Source organism: Falco peregrinus, chromosome 2, assembly GCF_023634155.1.
Source record: "Falco peregrinus isolate bFalPer1 chromosome 2, bFalPer1.pri, whole genome shotgun sequence".
In the NCBI taxonomy this organism is placed as follows: Eukaryota; Metazoa; Chordata; class Aves; order Falconiformes; family Falconidae; genus Falco; species Falco peregrinus.
In genome coordinates this window covers 53,076,305-53,100,438 of record NC_073722.1, presented here as the reverse complement: position 1 = coordinate 53,100,438, position 24,134 = coordinate 53,076,305, and positions in this window count along the sequence as shown.

The following is a 24,134-nucleotide window of genomic DNA, read 5'->3' as shown; positions in this document are numbered from 1 at the left end:
TAAAATGAAGAGGGAATTGAAAGGGGTAATTTTAGTAAATCTCAGAAGATTAAATGGAGGCAATCATAGAATAAGTAGTGCTTCTTTGTATATAAAACAGTAACAACAATCTGCTGTCAAAGATGTAATGTTTTCTTATGAACATACTTTGGCTCTAAGAGCTGAATAGTTTACTAAGTCTGCAGATCAGCATCTCTGTAGCCCTCCGACAGCTGTAGCATTGAAATATGCCTATAAAAGGGATCAGATGTAAATAATGAAATGGGACTTACCCATGACCTTCCACAGATATTGAAAAGTGTAAGGAAATATTACTTTAAGCCATAAATGTACAGTAGAGATAATGCCAAGAGAATTAAACAACCATCTGGTGTAATTATTCATGTTCTCTAAAAATAGTTTGCATGTGAATGTGGTACCATATTTCCCTATATAATTTAGAGGTTTGAATCTAAAGGAAAATTGCAGAAAATCACAGAAAATAAAGGCTACTCTTTTTTTAATACAGAGTAATGCCTTGTCTTCTAAATAAGGCAGCACAGGGAAAAGTGCAGGGAATGGAGAGGAAGTGAGGGTGAGAGAGGACTGTAGTATTGGTACTTTTAAAGCAAACATACATGTGGCAACTAAGACTCATCTGAATTCACAATAATCCTTTCTTTATGCGCTGGTGTTTTCATGATACTTTGTAAAATATTCTCAAATTGTACAGTTATCAGGTGAGGGATCATGTGAAGATTTTAGTTGCTCTTATATTTTAAATAAATGATGTAAAGAGGAAAAAGAATATGGTGTGGAGTAATAAAAATATTTATAAAAGAGCTTTTTGTCATAGAAATTTCATTCATCTCTGAGGAGGGGCAATTTGGGCATACAAGGCCATTTGCTGTCCCTGCTGCAAGAACCTACCGATGTTTCTAGAGGCATCAGGCAGTTATAGAAAGCAGAAACAGGGAATGGCTTCAGCAGCCACTTAAACACTGTCCAAAAGTTTTTGAGCAAGCCACAGATTGAGCTGTGTTTGAATACTGAATTCCAACAACTGCAATAACCAATTAAATTAGTAGAAAACTGTTCAAGGATAAGCCACAGACAGTGTACTCCCCACTCTTAATTACACGTTTGTGTTCTGTTACATTAGGAAACAAAATACCCATTTATAACACAGGCAGCACTCTGAAACAGAAAATGCTGCTGGGCAATTGAGAAAAATACAGCAGAGGTATTTTTGAAAGATAATATGTGACTAATACACATAATGAATTTACAAAGAATGTGCAATTATTGCTCTTTACTCATGTACTATGACCAGTATTACCTCAAACAAGAACACCAAAAATGTACGATGAGAAGTAATGGATATTAATGGCAAAATAAATAACTGCAATAGGTGGTTGATGCATCATTTCCCAGGGCTGCATATATGGAGGAGACTATACATACCATTGTGTACTCTGAGTGCCAAGTTTTCTATACAAATATGAGTAACAGTGATGTGAACTAGCTATAACTCCCCCGTATCAGACAAAGGTACCACCTCTGTATGTCAAAACCCCAGCAAAATATTATCTCAGTAAAAAAATGTTCAGTATGAAAACTACCACAGGAGCCAAGAATGGACAGAAAACAACATTTTCATGCTGCATTTTAGTGTATGAAAGCACCTTTTTCTTCAGTTAGGCTCCAGGAGACACAAGTGCGCTTGGTGTAAATTCTCAATTTGATCTTCTACTCTTCAGTTACCATCTACAGTTTTAGCAGTCCGGTTTTAATATTCTCTGAATCCTAGTCAATAGAGAACCAGCATATTGTTTCTAAATCAGTTACATAGCAATTAAGAGCAAGTAGGGAGCCTGATAATAGGGCTAGGGGAAGGAAGACCTTAGCATGTCAAAGTTGTGTCCTTCTGCAAAGCACTCCTAAGAATTTGTTTGGCTGTCAGTACAATCTTTACATGGTACTAGAAAGAGGAGAGTCAAGACTGACAAAAAATTGGATATTTTTAGTATTTTTATGATTTATTCTCCGAAAGTCAGGTTGCTATAAATGCACCTCCATGCCTACCTATTTCAAGACAATATTTTTGTACCAAACATGCTCTTGGTTTTGTCTAGTTTTTTCATTAAGGAATGAATTAAAATTAATTAAAGAAATTCTGTCAGGTTTTTGTTTTCAGATATCTGCTTGGCTAAGACCAGTGCCCAGGAGATAGCACTTTTGTGGGATAATACAAAGCCTACACACATGTAAAATTATTAAAATGAAGTAATTTCTTTCTTGTCTTCACTTTTTACAATGTTTTATATTCTGTTCTTATAAATATAGTCATTAGCTGCTGAGAGTTGTATTTTTAACATATGAAGTATACAGTAGAAATCTTTAGATAAAAAGTGTAAGGTTATTGTAGAAAGTTTACATGCATTTCACCAACATTTGCAACAGCTTCTTCAGGCAACAGTATTCCTTCCCCTAGTATAAAACATTTGTTTTTAAGATGTGATTATTATCTCAGAAAACAAGGTTTGAAAGCAATGTATGTTTTAGAATGTTATGACATTGTATCAAAAGTAGTCAAGGCATTATGTCTGAAGAGCAAAGAACAATGGAGGGCTGCGTTATGAGAACAATAAAATGAAGCAGTAAACAACATCCTTTCCACATCCCTCTTTCAAGGCAAAACCCAACATTCTTAGGTTAAACCTATAAAAAAATTATATATATATAAATATATATAAAATATCTGCATATACTAATAGTTATCTAGAGTCTTGGAGGAAACCAGAAATGTTAGGAAAATGTTGATGCTCACTTTCATCTAAGTTGATGTTTGCTTTCACCTAAGTCCTGTTTTGATTCAGTGCAGTAATCATACTTTTTTCTTGAAATTATTAAGATGACAAATCCCTTTTCAGAACTGTGATTGCCAATGCTAATTACATTAATAAATCTACAAATAAGTTCCAGATACCCATATTGGGTGACTAGTAAAATGTGCCATGTATCTGAAAAAATCCAATGACCTTGGTGGGTTCCTTACTAGGAACAATAACCATTTGAGCATTTGCTATTTATGTTAATTGGGAAAGTCGTTATCTGACAATATTTACACCATTTCTGTGTCAAATTCAGAAAGGCAAGAGTTGTTTCTCTAAGAGTTATTAATAGGATTAAATGCCTTTTGAGATGGCTGCTTAAATTTAAGGACACTTAAAAATAAGTTATGCTTAGAAAGGCTATTTTGGAAACAGAGAAGTTTCACAAGAACTGAGATTTGAATCAGAACTGAAACTCTTATTGGTTGTTGAAGCCAAAGAAATATGACATAAGGTAGGTCAAGCAGAAGACAATTTAAAACTCAGAAGATGTTGAGAACTTTTTACCGTAAAGGCAGTATAATCACAAATTGACAAAAATTACAACCCTGCATGTGTAATAGCAGGACCCCTTCATGATGTGAAACTGCTAACGAGAGCTAAGCTAATGAAAGAATAACAGCAGTTAATTTTGAATCCAGCCAAGCCTGAAGGAGTCATATTTTCCTCTTTCCATGAAACTATTGAAACGGTGGGGTGCTATAAAAGCTAGCTGCAGCAAACAAGCAATAACAGATGCCACTCCCTTCCCTGGCTTTATAGAACTCATCAGAGCTTCCCACTATAAAAAAGCCAGCTACAAACACAGCATGCAGAAGTCTAAAATTCGTCTTGGAAGCAACTGCCCATGTCACACAGTATCTGCAGTATGGTGACCTCATGGGGATTATATCAATTTGGATGAGATGACACAAAGTTATTAATTATTACACAAAGTTGAAATTTTGTTTTCTTTTGAAGTAGTTGCAGTTGCTATTGAAATAATACTGAAATTCAAAATAATGGTAAATTCTCCTGTAAAACACCCAAATGTCTTAACCCTATATATCTAAAATAAGTATTTGAAGTAGTAGTTGTAAATAGGAGGAAAGAGGCTTAACTGAAATGAAGACTTCTTTATATGCACTGATTTGCCTGTGTAAAGTATTATCCTTGAACTATTTTCCCGAATAAAAGATAGGTCATATAAAGAACTTAGGAAATCATTCTTAATAGCTGGCAGATAAACTGGAAAGCATCCTCTCATCAGTATCTGGGCTTGCTGTACTGTACTCCTAATAGGAGTGCAACACCCTCAGAATGGTATCTAAAAGAGACAGCATGCTAATAATTGCTTTGTACTACCCAGCAGAAAATAGTACGGACACCGACATCTTCTTTCCCCATCTTTATTGCCCCAGCATTTCTGTCCGTAACCATTATTTCAAAGATTTAATTCTGGTGTTCATGTCTCTATAACACTTTACTACACTTGTAAGGGAGAAGGAGGTTTGAATTTTTTTTAAAAGGGTTAAAATTTGGACCTGGCCCTGCCATAGACAGAGATTAAGGTTTCAGTGACTAATTCCTTCCTTTCAACACAGGTCACAGTTTCATGATTTGGATAGATTTTTAACAAACTTCACCTCCTTATTTGGAGGTCATTAAAATTACAACCTATTTCAATGTTCTGTGGTGCTTAGCTGTAGCTCACCACAGGAATGCACCTGTGAAGTGTCATATTCTCATTGTACTTGAACAGACACCTTCTATGGTTGCATAAACCATTTTGCAGGCTGGTCTCTTCTGATAAAGGGGCGTACCATACCACGAGAACCCCAATCTACGTGTCTCATGGATAACAGTGCCAGTCCAGAACGTACACTCACAGGATTTCACTGAGTCTTAGTTCTGAGACTGTGATGTGTTGCATTTTCACTGACAGCAGTTCAGTATCATGCTTTCTTATACATCAGCCACGGAACTAAATGACAATCATTGAAGAACAGCAAAACTCAGGCACACTTTAATTATAATTTTCTATAGAAAAGTCATATTGTTCTTCAGTTTGACACGGGCATGTCTCCTCAAATACATAAAATACAAGAAATGTAACACTATTGTTTCTTCTATGAGATCATAGCAAATCAGAATTTTGCTGTATTCAAAGAATATTATGTGAAATTATATCTCTTCCCTCAATTTCAAAAGCTCATAAAGTTTTTACTTACATAACACTGTCTGTGCTAGATAGATTATAGATGTGGTCTTTCAAACCAACAATGCTAGCAAGTATATTACCTAAACAGCTGAAAATATAGATGGAGAAAATACACAGATGTCCATAAGAGCCTGAAGGAGGACTGCCATCATGTTTTAAATACTGTAATCTTTGTGTACAGATAGAATTAGGCAACTCAACTACATATCACCAGGCATTGTTAGTAACTAGTTGGTAGTTAGTAGTGACTCAGATGTTAGCTAAAAATACATTTAGGCCCGGATTTACCCTGCCTAACTTTAGTCACTTAAGTGAGATATTTAAGTTAGAAAATTAGACATAAGAGGTAATCTCTACAGTTAATGGAAAGAGCTCAGCTATTCAGAGCTTTAGGTGGCTATTTCACCATTAAGAGGTGCCAACCTTCTTCCACCAGCTCCTGAGGAGAAGAAACACACTCAGGTGACTAAGCAGCAGATGCAGGTACTATATGGAATGAAAGCACCTCTGTCAAAGTGATTGAACTAAAGACCCTACATAAATCTGTTGGGCACCTAACTAAATTTCAAGTGTTGATCACATAGAGGGACACCACTGCAACAACTGAAATTATTTCATCATATGCTTAAACAACTTGAGTGTAAAAATCTGAGTACAAGAATTTAGGAGCTTTGAGGAGCCTATGCAGCAAATGTGTTCTGGCCACATAAAACATTTGCTACAACCACGCAAAGCTCAGCTGAAGCAAAAGCACTATATCAACCACTACACAAGGTGGTTTGTACCTTGTGTATAGTATCCTTGTTATTAACTGCAATGATTATTCTGGTATGACTTTGCAGAGCTAGCAATGACTTGGTAACCAACATCACAATCTGTAGACAGATTTTAGGACTAGTTTGCAAGAGAAGACTGCTGTTGCTAGGCTTTCCTTGTTACTTCCTTGTGATTGTGAGATCTGTCCAGCCTATTCCTTGTTTATCAGATATTTCTGTGACTGACTCAGTGGTCTCTGCAAGAATACTGGTTTTGGAAAGCAAGTTATTATTGCCCTCTGATGCTGCAAATTGCTGACCTTGCAGTCACAGTTGTCACTTGGTTCATATATACAATAAGGAAGTCCTCAAAGATTATGCAGATCTCTGAATATAAACTTATCCAAGAAGTGAGCTAACACACTATGAAAACAACTTTATGCTAGTTTTAACTCTTAACAGCTTTGACTTAACACTAGGAGCGTAGTACCCAACATGGATTTTGATGTGACAGCTAGTTCTTGGATTCTGAAAAGCTTTGCGGATACATGTAATGCTAAAATCATGCAGAAGCCAGAATACAGTTTAATATGTACTGATGAGAAAAAGCAAGTTAGCTCATGGACTCAGGGCACATTATCTTGACCTCATAGTTTTTGTCTGGCTTACTCTGTAGGCAGGCCATATTGATTTCAGCAGACAATATACCATGCAGACTTAACGGTTTAGAAAGAGCACAAGATTCAGAAGTCATGGAAACAGTAAACAAAGGGAACACAAAGAGGTTCTTCAGTGATCTGATGTTGTCCCTGCTGTGAGCTCTGGTCCCCACCCCAAGGACTGTTCATATATTTTTGCACTGAAGAATCTATGAATAAAACACAGAAGTATTATGTGAATTGACCTCTTCCTGGGCAAGGCTGTATGTTACGGGGCTGTGAGTTACATTCCCAGTTGTTTACTCTCTTCTCCCTCTCTGGCCCTCTCAGTCTTGTTTTTCTTTTTTGCACAGAGGCATAACTTCAACAAAAAAAGTGGTGAATAAACTTCTGTTGTCCTTGCCTTAAACCAGGAAGTAAAGGCACAACTTCTGGGATATATAAGATGTAGGTTTGATCCTTCTCCAGATAAAGAGAGCAGACAAAACAGTTTTGTGCTTCCTCTGAAAGTTCTCTGTTAAAGAAGTGGACAGCCACACTGATACCTTCCCTTTCCATGGAATTTTAAGAGAACTACAAGGCAGTATCTAAACCCAAAGCGACGTCTAGAGCACTGAAACCCTTCAGGTTACAGGTGTCAGTCTTCCATAAACACCAACTTTGGAAGTTTTCTGAGCTGCTGCAAGCTGGAAGAGAAGTAAGAATTTCTCTCTGCATTCAGCCTTTCCTCCTAGCTGGCTGGCTGACTGGCTGAGGCATCCCCAGTTAAAGAGTTTGGATGAAATTTCACAAAGCCAGCTCATGGCTGTAAATCCCAGCCAGCAGTCTAAGTCTTTCCACCTGTGATGCACAGAACAGACAATTTCTGGAAAATGTCAAATCTAGCTGTAGCTGTCTAAAGACCTTGCTGCCCTGAGATGTCTGCTCTCACTTTTCTTTACAATTCAGTTACCCCTGTGTCAGGGTGGGTGGCAGAATCACAGCTCCAGTCCACTGTGTTAGTCTGATTTTAGGGGTTTTCTATAGCTTCTCATCAGTGGCTTAAACTAATACCTTGAAATAAGTACTGGGGCAGTGAGGTGCAAATCTAACCTCTACCCTACTGCCTCTATCCTCAGGGACAGTAACCACAGCAGAGAGGAAGGACAGCCAGGTGTGGACAGAAGTATTTTAATTTACTACAGCTATGCTTACCTTGACTATTGATGTCTTCAAGCCCTGGCCTTTGCACAGCCTCTGCTGCTATCATGCCCAAAAACTCGAGCTTGCTACAGCGAATCTCTGGCTTAGAGTATTTTCCTTTAGCTGATTTTAAGTAAAAGAAACAGAATCTGCCACTACCACAAAGTTCTTATTGACCAAAATGTAGAGGATAGCCAAATGTCATCTACTAGAAGGTCACAAATTTGTTATCATAGAGTATTATTATGTTTCTCTGACAGTACAGTTAGCACATTCAGCGAATGCCATCAGAAGTGGCCGTTCTCATTCTCCTCTGCATTACTGCCATTGTCACAGCTTTTGGCCTGAGCTGCTGCTGCCAGTTAGGGAAGGAAAATTCCACAATATGAGATAAAGCAGAGCTCTGTTAAAGACTAAGGAAAATAACAGCCTTGATTGTTGTTATTGCAGATAAATTGTAGAGCTGGAATACCCTGCTGCTTTCCACAGAATCAGATTAAAAGAAAGATCATCTGGCAAAAATGTACCAGACTGGCAACTCGTGAGTAGATGGTGTTGATTTAATGCTGTTAAAAGTCACTCAAGAGAATAGAAACTTCCGATAAGAGAGAAAAGCGACAAGTGCTTGTAATGAGTTGCTGCTTCATTTCTGAGTGGTTTGGAGCTTAAAAGTCACAAACTATTAAACTTCCAGGTACCTTTCAAAAACAACTTCTTTCCCCAGAATTTAACGTGTATTATAGAGTTGTCAGTAATAAGTGTGTGAAGACAATAAAAGGAGTATGCCAAACTTGTATACACAGGGATTATTAAAAGAAATAACAAACTACTGCTAAAATGAAAAGCATATCCTTCTTATTTACAATTTGTATTGTCCCTTTCCATTGTCCCTGTATCTTATTCTTCCAAGTGCAATTCTGTTTTAGCAGGGATATTCAGGAAATGACAGCACTGAAGAAAGAAGTGATGTATTGTTCTGTGAGTCATATACAATGTAATTTTGGCTTCAGCATCTGAGGCTTTTAGACACTTAAAATCTCTGCAGCTTTATGGTGACATTAGACCTGGCACAGGAACCTGAATGAGGACTTTCTGAGACATAGTTTCTCTAAACAGAGATTTTGTGAGTGATTAAGGGAATACTGATCATGGCTCAAAACTTCAGTGGTATTTAGGTGCCAAATCCCCATTAAGAAAGATTTAAGTAAAGGGCCTAAATATCTTTAAAGACCTGAGACTGTATTTTTTTAAAGTGAGACTCAGCTTATCCTACTTTCTACTCAAAATTTTAACCATAGTTCAATGTTTCTCTCTGTGTGAAAGCATATTTCACAGTTTGGTCTGCTTAGCATGACATCAGCTTTGCCATTTATTTATTTACATACGTGCTCGCAGGGTTTTTTGAAGTCATGCAGAATGCCAGAGTTGTTACAGATGTCTTGGTCAGAAAGAGAAAACCATAAAAGACTTGGTCCACCTTTCCCAGTTCAGCAGTTCTGCATGTCTCAGGGCCAGGGAGAGTTTCTTTTGCAGTTCCTCACTCCTGGGCTGGGCTGGCCCCCACAGTGCCCCTGTGCGGCTGCAGGACTGAAGGCAGTGCTGAGGGTGAGTGCTTACTCAGCTCTGCTAACTCCTCCCTGGGGAAGGCTGCCAGTGGGCAACATTTGGAGTGCATTGAATTTGTAAGTCTATTCCACCACTGCCAAGGATCAAATTGCTATTTTTAATTCTGTAATGTACTACTTATGTCTGTACGAATAGTGATCATTTTGATTAATTGTAATATTTTAATCCTCTGATATTAGCTCAGATTTAAGAAACCTTGTGGGAACAATGCAAGCAGAATACAGAAAAAGGAAGAAGAGGAAAACAGTGTTGCATAAAACTTACAGGAGAAGAATAATGCTCTGAAGCTAATTCAGCAGGTGTTTGGACTTGAGAACAAGTTTTGGCAGGCAGCTTGTGCACCAAATAATCCTGAAACAATATGTCCTGTTCCATTAAGGGGTGCTTCCTGCCACCAGAGACAGGCAACATGCAATACTGAGCACTGGAGGAACTGAACTTTTGCTGGGGTAACTGAACTTTTGCTGGGGTAACTGAACTTTGAAAAGTAGAAAATTAAGTCCTCAGCTATACCAAGCCACAGAATCAGTTCCTGCAGGTGTGGGCTACAAATCCCTGCTTACTCAGGAAACACCTCATCCTGCTTGGTATATTAACTCAGAAACTCCTGAAATATTATTTCCTTTTCTAAGTCTTTGGAAGAGCCAACAAACATAATCACTAGTTCTTTTTAGCCTTATCTCAGCACATTGACAATAGCTTTCAGTGATGAAATGTTAGTGCAAACTGCAACTGAAAATAATATGCTCAAAAACATGTTGTTAGCTTTATAATAAAAACAGTCACAAAACTTTGAAATATATGACATTTTTCTTTCTCATTTAGTTACAGATGTGACTTCATCTGCTAATAAAAGAAAAATGTTATCTTCCTGAAATGCAGCAGAATTTTTTTCAGATGTACAATATTTTCAGTTGTAATTTTCAGCTGTTATCTTTAACATTTTTTGTTTGAATCCTCATGTATTTTTAATTATTTTTCCCCCAAAAAAAGCAGTAAGAAAGCATGAAATCTCATCAATAGAACTGGTTTAAGAAAGTGTCAGTAAAAAAGTAAAGAAGGCAGAAAATATCAGTTTACAAAATTCTGTTATAAATTTATAAAAATTTAAAATGTTGGTAATTGTAAAATGTTTTGGGGTTTTGTACAGGATTGTTTTTCAATGAATATCAGTTGTGTGCAAAATGTTTGGCCATCCTCATAGTGTTCCTATTGATACAGCTATATGCTGATCTGAGATTCTCAAAAAAACATTTTGTATGCCAGAAAGCATTTACAGGCAATTTATCCCAAAATGAAACAAAACACTTGTTGGCAAAAGTAACAGTGAATTGGAATGAGTCCAGTAAGTCTGTAAGTTTCTTAATGAACACAAAAATAGTATTATGTCCGCATAGAATATCCCTAAAGAACAGGTTTGTAGGGAGGGACAATACCATTTATTCAACTAATTAATAAGAAAAAAATGGCAAGAGCTCATGAGCCATTCTTAGGTCTGTGTAAGAACTAGCAAATTCCTTAGCTAAGTGTGATCCTGAAGAATGCTTATGTATCTTTTTTTTTTTTTTTTTCTCCCAGATATATCCATTTGACAAACCTCAGCCAAAGCTTCCTGAACTCTCTCAAGCATTGGACCATCACAGCTATGAAGAAAAGCATTGCTCCCGAAAATCCTGTACTATAACACAGGAAATCAAGAGATGACACACAATTTCAACATAAATGAGAACAGAGGTGCTAGTTCTAAGCAAATAAGCATGGGACTAGCTTTGTAAGGGAGTTCTAAAGGAGTAAATTTACAAAGCTTAAAAAAAAAAAAAAAGAAGACTGTTGTGGCCAAGACAGAACTTTTCCAGGTGTCAGAGGCAGCATCAGTGGAAACACATAGCTAAGAACGGAGAAAGCTGGTAGAGCTGAATGAGCTTGTGGAGCTGGTAGGGATTGTGCTTGAAGAACACGAAGTCAAAATACAAAGCAGAAAATGTCACCAAACCCACGGGAGCAAACAGGAAGCTGAATCTGTAGAAAGTCAATTGAGGATCCAACTTAGGAAAACTTTATTCAGCAAAGCAGGTGAGTATGAATATACATTTATTCACTAAGTGAAATAATTGGTAGACATTTAAATTAAACTGAACAAAATATATTCAATGCCAGGCACTTTACTAAATAAGAGTTCTACTTAAAACAAATGATATGAATCAGCTAAGCCTTTGCTTGTCACTGTGCTTGTGAATACACTACTGTCCCTAACAGCAACTGCACCAGATGACCAAGAGTCACTGTTCCCAACTCGCTTCAGTGTTACCTAACTTGGGCCAGTCAAAAGTAGCTTGATGATGGACCTATTGTAGCAGTTCATGCTGTAGCACATGCAGTAAGAGGGTATGCAGTGCAGGCATGCATCCCTGGGCAGGAGAGAAAGAAATGAGCATAATGGTGCAAGCACCAGGAAGGAGACAACTAATTCATTGGGCCAGAAGAAACACCGAGATCAACAAATGTGAAAAACAGAAGAGTGTCTTTTGCTGCAGCAAACACGTAACAGCCTGGCTAGCTACTGAAATGATTGTGTTTTTATAGGCTTGGGGACCGTGAGGCAGGGAAAGAAATGGAAGCTGTAGGAGAGACTGGGAAACAGAGGATACTGGTTAGGCTGCAAGACAGTGTACATGCACTTGTGTAACTGTTTTACCCTGGTAATGGTTTGACACCGCTGGGTTAGTCATAGCCCCCCTTGTCTCTGCGATGCACTGCGTGAATACCTTGCTGCTCTCTGGACATGCACTGTAGCCACTGGTTTCTGGTGTTCTGTGTATGTATCTGATTTATTTTCCTTTTCCTCTCTTGGCTCTGTGTTTGGAAAAAAAGAAAGAAAGAAAAAAAAAGATGTTCCTTTTCACCAACTTCTCTAATTATTTACAGAAATTCTGAGGTCTCAAGTCATAATATTTGTGTCATCAAAAGCAGCCCTACAGGAAATAATGCAAAATCACAGAGTAGGTTTTTAATTAAAAGGTAGTTGAACAAATTTGACTGTGAGAGAATTCATGCCTAGGCCCAGAATATATTTAAACACCGAAAAACACATAAACTGACCTCACAGAACCACAGGACACCATCTTTCAAGCCAAATTCAGATCCACTGATCTAATTAAAAATATGAATTCTGCTCTCTTATTGATCTATGACTACAGTTCTCAGAGAAAGATAAGAGTATAATTCATATGGAAGATATATGATGACTACAGACACCAAGATCCCATATAGTAATACTGCAATAAAGACATTTTTGCTATAGTTTCTGTGCTTCACCTGCATGTGACATTTTAGGTTCTGTACCAAGGATGCAGGTTTTGTACGCTTACTTTAAGAAGTATTAGCTATTAAAAGCAAACAAAGAAACAAAGTGAACACCGCAGATTTTTAGAAATATCAGATTTTAGTGTGCCCAAAGGTTTCAGAGCTGGTTGGAGTTTCAGCTGCCCGCTGTTTTTAACAAAGCTAATTGTTGTGAAGACATTCACACATATTCTTACTCAAATGCAAAGTTAATAATAAAAAGTTATACTAATTTTTAGAAACAAGACCCCACTTATGACAAGCTTATTGCTGGTTGCCTTTTATTACCACTAGGGACTTATGCTGATAAAGGAATCCTGCCCCCCTCCCCTGCTGCCTTGGGCATTTCATTGGCCTTAGCCAGGAAGGCAGTGAGAAAGGTACATGAGAACGCTTTCAGCAGGATCCTTTGGGAGGGCAGGGAAGTGTCAGTGTGTCTTTGTCCAGCTGTTTCCTTGGAATTCACATACAGCTTATGGGTAAACCAAAATTCACATTTACATAAGCAGCAAGTCATAAAAACAATTTCCCTTTCTCTTCATAACCACTTCACCAGTATTATCTGCTCTCCTGCCTATGTTTTCTGCTTTCATGATGTCTCATCCTATAAGCAGACTGTAGATCTCCTGGAGCAAGAGCTATCTTTCTGTTTTCCATCTGAGCAACAGAGTGATTTTCTGGCACTTCCCAGTGCAAATGTTGCCACTGTAAATAACTGAAATTTCCCCAATGTTACAAGTTGTGAACACACCAGTACATCACTTTTCTAATGTCACATGGAGAATTAATAACATGAAAAGAACAAGCTAAACTCTCCATTCTTAAAGGAATACAAAGAGCAATGAGAACAAGACCTGAGTCAAACTATCATGTGGAAAAGAGTAACAATTATATTCATAAAATCTCTCCACTAAGTCACTGAAGACATAGCTCAACCTTACAACAAAAGAATTACAAAACATAATTAAAAGTGCTATAGTAAAACCCATCCTCATAACACTTCAAAGGAGAAGAAAAAAGAAATTGAAAAACCTGTCTTTATTATTAGATGTTGAGTGACTTGAGTATGTTGTTTAGAGAAACCCGTTTGGAGAAAGACATTTGAACAGGGAAATGCTTGTGATAACAATAAAAATGTTACAATTTGTATTCAGTTGTAGAAAACAGAACAACCAAGCAGGCTGGAGAAGATTTGAAGTACGGACTGTGTTGATGTAAAAAAAGTATATAATTTCTTTGATGGTTTACTCCTGGATGTTTTGGAAGCCAAGAAGCTCATCATGACTATTTTTCAGACTAGAGAGAGCACTTGCATGCATAATACCATCTTCACCTAAACAAACATTTCATTTGCATTTGAAATCTGTCCATTTTTTCAGCACTGTTTACAATACACAGAGAAACAAAAGAGTAAAGCCCTTGATGTGTTAAATCCCAGTTCTTCTGGACTACTTTTAACATTTGAGATATTTGCTGCATTCAGGTGGTATTTCTGTGATTCAGAAGAGAATTTTTCAAAGAACAGTTATATTTGAAAGTGAATGCTGCATAATCTGGCTAATCAAAACCAGATTATATCATCAGAGTTAATGAAGCATTAAATAATATTACTGAATAATGGAATTTTTAAAAAACCAAAACAAACCCAAAAACATTTTATTCATTTTACATTTATTCATGTTATAATTGTAGCTATCACTACTGGGTAGATAAAAGAGAGTTTTCATTGATTCAGTTAGCTATTCAAATAAACCAGCATCACATTTCATGGCCCTATTTTCTCCCTGACCTGCTACACCATCCCCACCCACCCCCCACCCCACCCCCCATTTTATTTTTCTTACAGTTCTCTATCATTGGTACACTTATTTTTGCCTGTAATTCCAGTGACGGAAATTCTAACTGATTTTTCAAATGTTCAAATAAAAACAAAACTGCTTACTAGACAAGCAAAAAAACCCAATACTTTCATTCTGTAGAAACTCCCTCTATGATCACAAGCCAGCATATGATACGGGTATGATAAATGGGGACTGGTAAAAGCTATTATCAATTTCCTTGCGTCACTTCTGTTACAGAGGTCATTGGTACAAAAGGTTGCTGTTCTGTCATTTAACACTGCCCAGTATTTATTCACTCATCAAATAGATACTATTACATTCTGCTTTCACTAAATGCTTACATTACAAATTATGGGAACAACATACAGGCAGCTTCATCTATTAATTCCCTGGACAAATCTTCCTCCATTTCTTTCCATCAAGTCTTTTAAGCCTTTTTAACATTCTGCAGAAGCATCTCTAATTTTCTATATTGTTAGGGTTTTTTTTAAATGGAGTCATATTTTTGTAAAGTATTTATTGATCTTCAGAGGAGTTTATTGACCCTTCAGAGGCAAAATAACATTGAAAGAAAATAAAGCTAAAAGCAAATGCCCCCAAATACAACAGACTAAAGAGAAAGAGAAATGGACAACCTCAGTGATTAGATATATCAGCAATAAAAATCACAACTCTTTTGCATTTGGGATTGGTTCCTCTTTTTCACTGACTTTGATAGGCAAAAGAGCCTTGATTAAAGATAAATCAGATTTGTTGTCCACCTAAAAACAAAGAACAAGAAGTAAAAATAATAACAGAAAAGTGAAAAACAAGCGAACAAAAATAAAATAGTGGCACTAACACTGCAGCATGACTTTTGTTTCCAGAGTTGGTAGAAAAGTATTCATGCAAAACTTTCTGTCGCCTTTGCCTGCGCACACTGGGATCCTCTAGAGGCAGTGGCCACGGAGAGCCAGGGAAAGCATCAGGGAGTCAACTACAGGAGCCTGCTTAAGTCAGCACAGATCATCTCATTACCAATTCAGCCTCCCCATTCTGAGGCAATAGACATGAAAAAAGATGTTGCACTTGCCTTCTGGCATCTCTGGTGAGATGATTGAAACAGAAACAGATTCAGATATATCTGAGGAAGGAAAATACACCTTTTTCACTTGTAAGGTCTATTTCCAGCACAAAAGATCTAAAGAACAAGCTAGATAACTTCAGCTATTAACACAGAAAGTCAAATTTACATAGCCATGTAAACAAGAAATGTAAAACCTGAAATCTAAAACCAACGGTAGCTATGCACTCAGAGTTACTTTTCTTTGTTGGTGAAATTTTTACACATTCTGTTTTGCTTTTTAATGTCATTACAGAACACCAGATTAAAACACTGGAAAAGAGTTCCAGTACCATGAAAAATAGTATGGAAAACAAAGGATAAAACAAAATTGCAGGTTATGGAGCTAGTACCACACTGATCACCTTCAAAAGCTGTGTTTTTCACATCATGTCAATTTAACACATGCAGATATGAAAGTCCACTGTATCTTTTGGCATCTCTCACATTACAGTTGTTCTGTTACCCTGCAAGATTGTTTCCAGACATGAGTATTTACTTCCATAACATTACATCACATTGCAAACACCACCCTTCCCATACAACAAACTGTAAAAGACAAGAGGTAAGTCATAAGCCTTTTTCCCAGACAGCAAAACTTGCATTACACATGCAGATAGCAGATTTTCACAACTGCTGACCTATCAGCAAATGAAATTTTGAAAACCTCAACGCTCAGATTTTTTGTGATTGCTAGGGCTAAGACAGAGTCCTACTTCAAAATAAACGTTCCTCCTAAATTTGGTCTCCACAATACTCCTCTTGTTTGATCTTATGGAAGAAATATTTCTAGTCCTGTGGAACTGAGGATAAATTAACATATAAATGCTCAAATAATAATGAAAACCAAAGGCAAATGGAAGATTACCCTTTTAAATAAGAGGCAATTAAATATGACTTGCACACCCCCTAAAGACACTGTTCACTCTTACGGGAAAGAATCAGATTCTTTAAACTTTAAGGCTCAAATATATAGCCTCTTTTGATTCAGAGTCAAGTAAGAACACAGGAATATAAAACAGGATTTAGGAGGACACTAGGAGTGCTAAATACAAAATGACAACCTAAAAAGGGTTTGTTCACACGCATCTGGGCCAGGCGGTGGTGGGCTGTCCCTGGCAGGGCAGGTGGGGGATGCTGAGGGACGGTGCCAGCACGAGAGTGGGCACATAAGAGAAAGCAGATCTTTGGGTGCCAAAGGCTTACAGAAACTAAGAAAGAGAAATCTTAGTTCACAAGCTAGAGGACACTTGGCCTAAGCTCACTCTGTTCTGGATGGAAAATTCACTACACACCCAGAACATAGCACTGCAGCCCAGAAAATTCCTTGCCTAAGTGCTGCATGGCCTGATCCTGCCCTGACCCCGCAGGGAGCATCAGGAAGGCTGGAGAGGGGCCAGTGCTGTGGACATGCTCTAATTATCCCAAAGGATCATTTCCAGACTCAGGGTCCTCAGAAATATTTATTTTTTTGAAAGAAAGCCTATTAAATAGGTGGTGTTGCTGAATCTCTGTCGAGTTACAGAACAGTAAACAAGAAATCAGGCCTACCTGTCTTCATCTGAAGCCCAGAGTGAGTGTTCAAACCCACAGTTCTCATCTCTGAAGGGCACCAAACCACTTCTCTTCAAAAACGCGTCTCCACAGTATGCAAAGCAAGATCCAGGAGATGAAGAGGTAGGAACACAGTGGTTAAAGCATACTTGCACAATGGGGAAAACTGAGATTCCTGCCTTCAGCACTGAAGCAGCTCTGCCATGGAAATAAAGCTTTCAGTTTTATGTGAAAGGTGCTCTGAAGACCATGTAATACTAATCAATACCATTTCTGTTTTCACTTTTTCCTTTTTGAAACTCTGCAAGATCACGCTTAAAGAGCTTACAAATGTGGAAGTGTGTTCCTGCATCAGGATCTTACTTAAAGTACCTGCAGGTATGACTGAGCCCAGGAGAATGTACAGTTCCAATGAATTCAGGGTCACGCTGTTGTTCTTTTCAATTAGAGACTTCATTTCTGATACATTTACCAGCCACAGTAAAGCACCTAAGAGAATGTATTAAATATAATGCCATAGTGCTTACCAGGACCATCTACAGTTATTTTTCTTCTGTTTCACCGTTTTTTATTAAATACCTGTGTCTTTCACAGCACTTCATGCTGTTTTCTGACACAGATTGTACACTGACACAGGTCAACAGATTTTCTTGTAATCCAGAAGAAACTTCAGCCAAAGTCTGAGGATGCCTGTACTCTGAGCACACCAGCACCTTCAAAACTGGAGGAATTCAAAACGTACATCGTGCAAAGCTCTATCAGCACCAATACTTATATATTTTCCTCCTTCAAAATATAAAAGCAGCTACTCCAGTTCAGCAAATGGTAGCAAAGGTAGCTAATAACACACACTGCCAAATTGTCGTGAGTCAGTGGTGAATGAAATCAGGTCCACAAATTCCAAGTTGTGAAGGTGTAACACTGAAATTTGAACTGCAAAAATAATATACCAAGTGATAGTCTAGTGATAAGAAAGCAGTATCCTGGGCTCTTCAGAGCTAGCTAAATTTATTAAAAATATTTAATTATCAGTCTTCATCTCTCTGTCATTACATTGATTTGTAATTTCGCTTCATATGCATCAGTTCGAGTATGATTTTAATGACTCTGCATCTATTCTAATACAGACAAATGATTGCTTGGGTTGGCTTTTTTTTTTTTTTTTAATACTGGTTTCTCTTGACAATAAAGGCCTTTATTTCTTTATTGAAATCCAGCTTTTCTAAGCTATTCTGGTGGTTCAAGAGCTTAAGCCAATCACAAGGGACCAGCAGATAAGTCCCCTGCTCTAGGATAGCTGTTGATCCAGGACTGGAGCCTGCCCCTTGAGTCTCCCTCTTTTTAGTTCCTTTAGACAAAAAGCTGGAAATTAATAGGAGCGAACAATATTAAAGGCATCACTCCGAGACAAAATTCAGGGTGACTGAAGCCCAGAGGAGTGCCTTCCCTCTCCTTGCTGAGCATCAGAGCTAGCATGCAAAGAGGTCAGTACCAAGAGCTTACCTGAATCAATAGGCAATGATAAACTCAATGACACCATGTGTTCCAAATAGCAGCCAAGCTTGCTAAGAACACTGCAAAAGGACAGAAAAGGTTTGGGTCTTTTTATAAATTTACAGTTTTATGTTCACATTCTCTAAATCACTCAAAATTCTGAGTACTTCCCATGTAGAAATTCAGTGGAAGTTTCAAATATTGTTTTCACTCTTATAAACACCAGTATCACCTGGACTGTAAGCTGTAAGATGCCAATCTTTTCTGTATCTAGGCAGAAATGAAGATTTTTTCTGGTCCATCAGAGTATCTTGTCATCCTATGCTTTTTATATGAATGCCTGAGTTTTCAGGTTGTTAGAAAAATTACAACTAAAGCTCCATTAGTTGTCTTCATTAAAAAAAAAAAATTTAATCCACCCTAAGTGAAATATTTCAGCTTCAATAACTTCTAAAGAAAATCTATAAACATTTACTATATATAATTTAGTTTTAGAATGTTGATTTAAAACAAAAAATAAAGATACCTAGTTTATAAACTGTCAAAATGAATTATTTCCTTTTAGAAAATAATATTTATGGTGGGGTGGAACTATTTGCCAGACTTGGCATAATATCTTAAATAGCTGCAGTCAATGAAAAAGTGCAATATTGGATAAATAAGCTATGTGTCTTTTTTAAATATGTACCCATTGCTGTTCCTACTGATTGCTTAAGCCTGAGGGTGAGAGGGTGTTTTTGTATTTATTTGGTTTGCTTTTTAGTGATGCTGTTACCTGTGATATCGCTCTTGGAATGGCTTTGGAGTCTGATCATCTGTATTGTGGGCAAGTTTTGCCTGAGCTTTATACTCTATTTGTGCTTCAGAAAGTGGCATTGAAATCATGTCTAAATGAAGAATTTTTGTTCAAAATAAATTTCTTCTTGAAAAGTTTAAACACAAAGATTAATGACTTTAGGTATGATATTATACACTATACTTATTCTCAGAGAGTACATTTCCCATCCTATATGAATCACAGATACCTGTTCCTCATTCATATAGGCATTTGCTCCCTCAGGGTTCAAATCCCAGTATCCTTTGTGGTTGCTGCCCACAAGCTTACGCATATCATAATTATTGTAGATAGGATGAACCCAAATAACCCCCCCTTTAAGTAGATAACTACTAATGACTTCCTGGATATTCCAAACACACTCCCATTAAATATTAATTATAAAACAACTTATTAGGCTACTGAGAGCAAGAATAATACCTCCTCAGTGACCTCATGGATTCTGATGATAGCTAATTCAAGACTGATGGGAAACAGAGGAGCTCAATGGAGAACAAAGGAGTAGGCTGCATGATGCCTGTGCACCACACAGAAAACCCCACAGCTGCAGTTTACTTTGCTGCTATTAGCTGAGACCATTCTTCACCTATATATGTAAAATCACCTGTATGGAAAGTCAGCTCCACCTGTAAAGTTGAGAACACAAACATCTGCACAGGGCTGAACACTGGATATATGGATACTCAGTCAGCTATTCAGTATTTAAATTGGCTCCCCTTCCTCTGTTCTCCAACCTTTACCAAGACTCAGCCTTTTATTTTTCATATATAGGAGACGAACGCAGCCCTAGGTAGCTCGTGCTGTACAGCTGGACAGAGTCCAGATTTTGCTGTGAAATCTACTTCTCGGTGGAGAAGCAAAAGACAAATGACCTGACCACAAAATGACAGTCTAAAAGCTTGGCCTGCTCCCTGTCTGGGAGGCAAAGGCTGTGCTGCTGCAGTCCAGTCTCACACACAAGCCCATCTTGCCCATGTGGGGATGTCATACTAAGCCCATGTAGAGAGGTGGTCAGCCCATCACCCCATGGCATCTGCTGCATTTCCTCCTGAGGCTTGAGTCAAATCCCTCAGGGTTTTCCAGGTACAACAGCATCAGTGATTTTGATATCACAAGAATCTCAGACTGTGTTTGACACCTAGATGCCCCACTGCTTATGTTTGATGCAATGTCAACGTCTTGTACGTGCTGTGCCTTCTAGAGACAGCATAGGGATCTGTGCCATGCCAAGGATAGTGCTCCCACTGTGGCAGCAGACCAGGGTGCCACGATCCCCCTCTGTAAAAAAAGGGACAAAGTGAAAATGAAAAATTGAGGAGTGATAAATAAGCATTAGGCTTGAAACCACTTTAATTGAGAGAAAATACACAACACGGCAGCACATCCATGTAGGGATGGTCCTGTATTTTCCTTTTACCCTCACCAAATATATAGAGGGTAAAGTTAAGGGTTTGAGGAAGGCAAGTGATTTGCTATGACAATAAATTCTTCTCTAACTAGCAGAATTAACCTCATGGTAAGTTCATCATGACTACCTTAAAGACTGCAGCACTACAGCTGAGAAATGGTGCAGTTGGATATTTTAAGTTAGTACGTTTTTTTGTGGCACCTGGAGGTTGACTCCTCAGCAGTGATGCCAAACGCAGCAGCACTTAACAGTGGGTGCTTCCGACTCAATGGCACCAAGAGATTATGGTTAAAATTTTTATTGTATGTTTTCCAAGCCTGCAATTTGATTAATGCACTGGCCTAGCAGTATTGAATAAAGCTTTAAGTGAATTTAAGATCCACTATCTCAAAGAATAGAGTCAAGCTATCTCAAAGTTATTTCTTATAAATAGACCCAAAGATGTTTCCTCATCTTTGAAAGAGTCAGGACCAAGTTTTCCTCAGACATTCCAAATCCAATAATTTCTTTTTTAATCTGTCCCTCAAATTGGACATAAAATTAATATTTTCCCAAGTACTGGCGGCATGACCTGGACACCTGATTTACATAAGGCATAAGGAATATAGGATTAACCATTAGTGTATATATTTAGAAGACTTTAAAAAAGACAGTCTTAAAACAATGCTAGGTTAATTGACTGGTAAACCAAGTGGGATGAGTTAAACAATAAATTTATAATGAAATGGTTGAATAATCATTAAAATTAATAAAAAGTTGTGTTTGACAAAAAACCATTCAGCCTATGCCTGGATAGGTTAAGATTTGTTACAGGTTCACAGAGATGGACTCTTTGCTCTTCCGGTACAATGTATCTTCCAGGCATATCGACCTGCAATGGCTGTGCAGGTACCTATGCCCAAACAAAGAAAAAGACTCTAGACCTGATGTTTCAAAAATATATTCAAGAAGCAGTAATATAATATAACCTATATTTAAATTACTGTAAAGAGAAAACTCAATAACAAGGATTATGGAAGCAACAAATTAAAAAGCATTAGTAATGAAAACTAGAGGAATAGCAATGGCTGGTAAATTTTCTTATTAACAGGCAAGAGAAATCCATCCCTTACATGCCTGTGAAGGGCACAGAACATTCACCCCTCCTACAATGAAAAAATGGACTGTAACTGTATTAAAATGAAAGTTTTCCCAATCAAACTGAGCAGGAGATAATAACCAAAATCCAATTGTCCTAGAGGAATCTGCTGAGCAAGTTTCTCTCTGAGCATATTCATTCCTGTTCATAGTTAAAAAACGTTGTAAAACTATAGAAATTTCAAAGGACTGGAGAAGAGCCAGGATTGAAAAACTGAATAAAAGCAGAGACTGTGGGAATTGTAGAGGACTTAGATATCAGTTCCTTGAGAAAATATGAAACCAATTTGAGGCTGTCAATTAAATTTAGAGACTATGGAAATGTACAGCATCAGTCAGCCTGATTTCATGGAAAGTAAGTCTTTCTAAATCAATTGTTTCCTTTTTATGTCAGGATTTCAGGTCTAACTGATACAGCCAAGTTATATTGTTATATATTTGGATTTCTCCTACACTCACTACCATTCAGTTTCTGAATTTAGATCTCAAGATCTTGGCTCTAAAAGACAGTATAATGAATTAAAACTTGGTCCCCTGATGAATCTCAAAATGCAGTTCATACTGAGAAAATAGTCAGGAATGGAGCTTTATCCAGAAGGCCGCAGGGATTTGATTCTTGAGCCCTATTTTTATCTGTAACTGAGCTAAAGCTACAAATTTTTACTAGCACAGTAACTGGTAAGATCAAAGTATATACTTAATAGTAAGGTTACTGTTACAGGGAGACCTGAATCACTTGGTAAATGATCACAAAGCAATAAAAGTACATTTTGATTGGTCAAATGTAACGTAAGATAGCTGGGAACAGAGAGTGCAGGTTGTAGAAGTTTCTGTCTTGGAAATAAGTAATTCAGAAAGGGACTTAGAGGTCATCATAGGTAATTGCCTCAACATGACTTCACAGCACAAAGCTGTGGCAAGAAGTTCTTGTACACTTGAAAAAGTAACGTCAAGGGGAGGAGGGAAACCTTGGATTTTTTCATCTTTCTGCACAGCACAGGTCATGAATTTCTTGCTATGATCATCTGGGCATATCTTTCCTAATCAGTTCCGTGCCATTGCAGAGGCCTCAAGCACTGCTCACACCTTGGTCTCTTGTCTCTTTGTCAGTGTCACACAACACTTAACTCTCCTGGTGACTAAACTTCACATTATTTAGGTGAACCATCCAGCAACTTTGGATTCAGTATTGAAGTTCCTAGGTGAAAATGTAAAAGAAAAAAATTGTATGGATAAGGGGGATCAAAATGCATCAGCAGAAGCCAGCTCTTCACCCTTCCTTGTCTGGGAGATAAGTCCTCATAAGGCCAATTGACCTATACCTTATCAAGGGCAGGGAGGGCTCCTGGATCCACTTTCCCCCATAATGTGGGGCTGCCTATGCATTGGGCCTCAGGGTGCCTGCACCATGAAGCCTTGCTGTGGGACATTCCCCTCCCAGCAAAGCCAAGTCTGAACTGCATAAGTGTTGGATACATTAAAGGGGCTATGGGTTTGCACCCCTTCAGCATATTAAATCTTCCCAGCTTTAAACTCTAGAATTTGGTGATATATATTGTGCCAATATTTATTTCAGAAAATTATATTTCTGCCAGGGATAGAAAACATCAGGCTGACAGCTCTACTCTCAGCTTTCCAGAATTCATACATGGATTTTTATACTTGGTTGTAAGTTGAAATATATGGGCACACCCTTAAGACCATGTTTCGTCTTTGTAGGCTTCTGGGTTTTAATCATATTAAGAATGAAAGCTCAGATTACTGTTCACACATTTAAGAACTTTCCTTCAGGAGTTAGTGTTTCATATATTCACAATGCATAGAAACAGCATTTTCAGAACAATGCTTTATTCAGACCTCTCATCTCAAGTATTTGCAAAAATAGGTTTATACAACAAAAGACACATACTCATAGTTCTGTGCCCAAACTGAATCCGGTTAATGCTTACCAGAGTCCCAGCTGCTTCTGGGAAAGGATGTCACCTGTCTTCCTCATGGCATATTCCTTCTGCTCTGCATTTCTGACCACTCAGAACCCATTCACCCATCCCACCCCATTCCTGAAGAGTCTGTTTAGCCTCGTGTTAAAACCTGGGGAAAGTAAACTCCCAGCCAATGGAGACAGA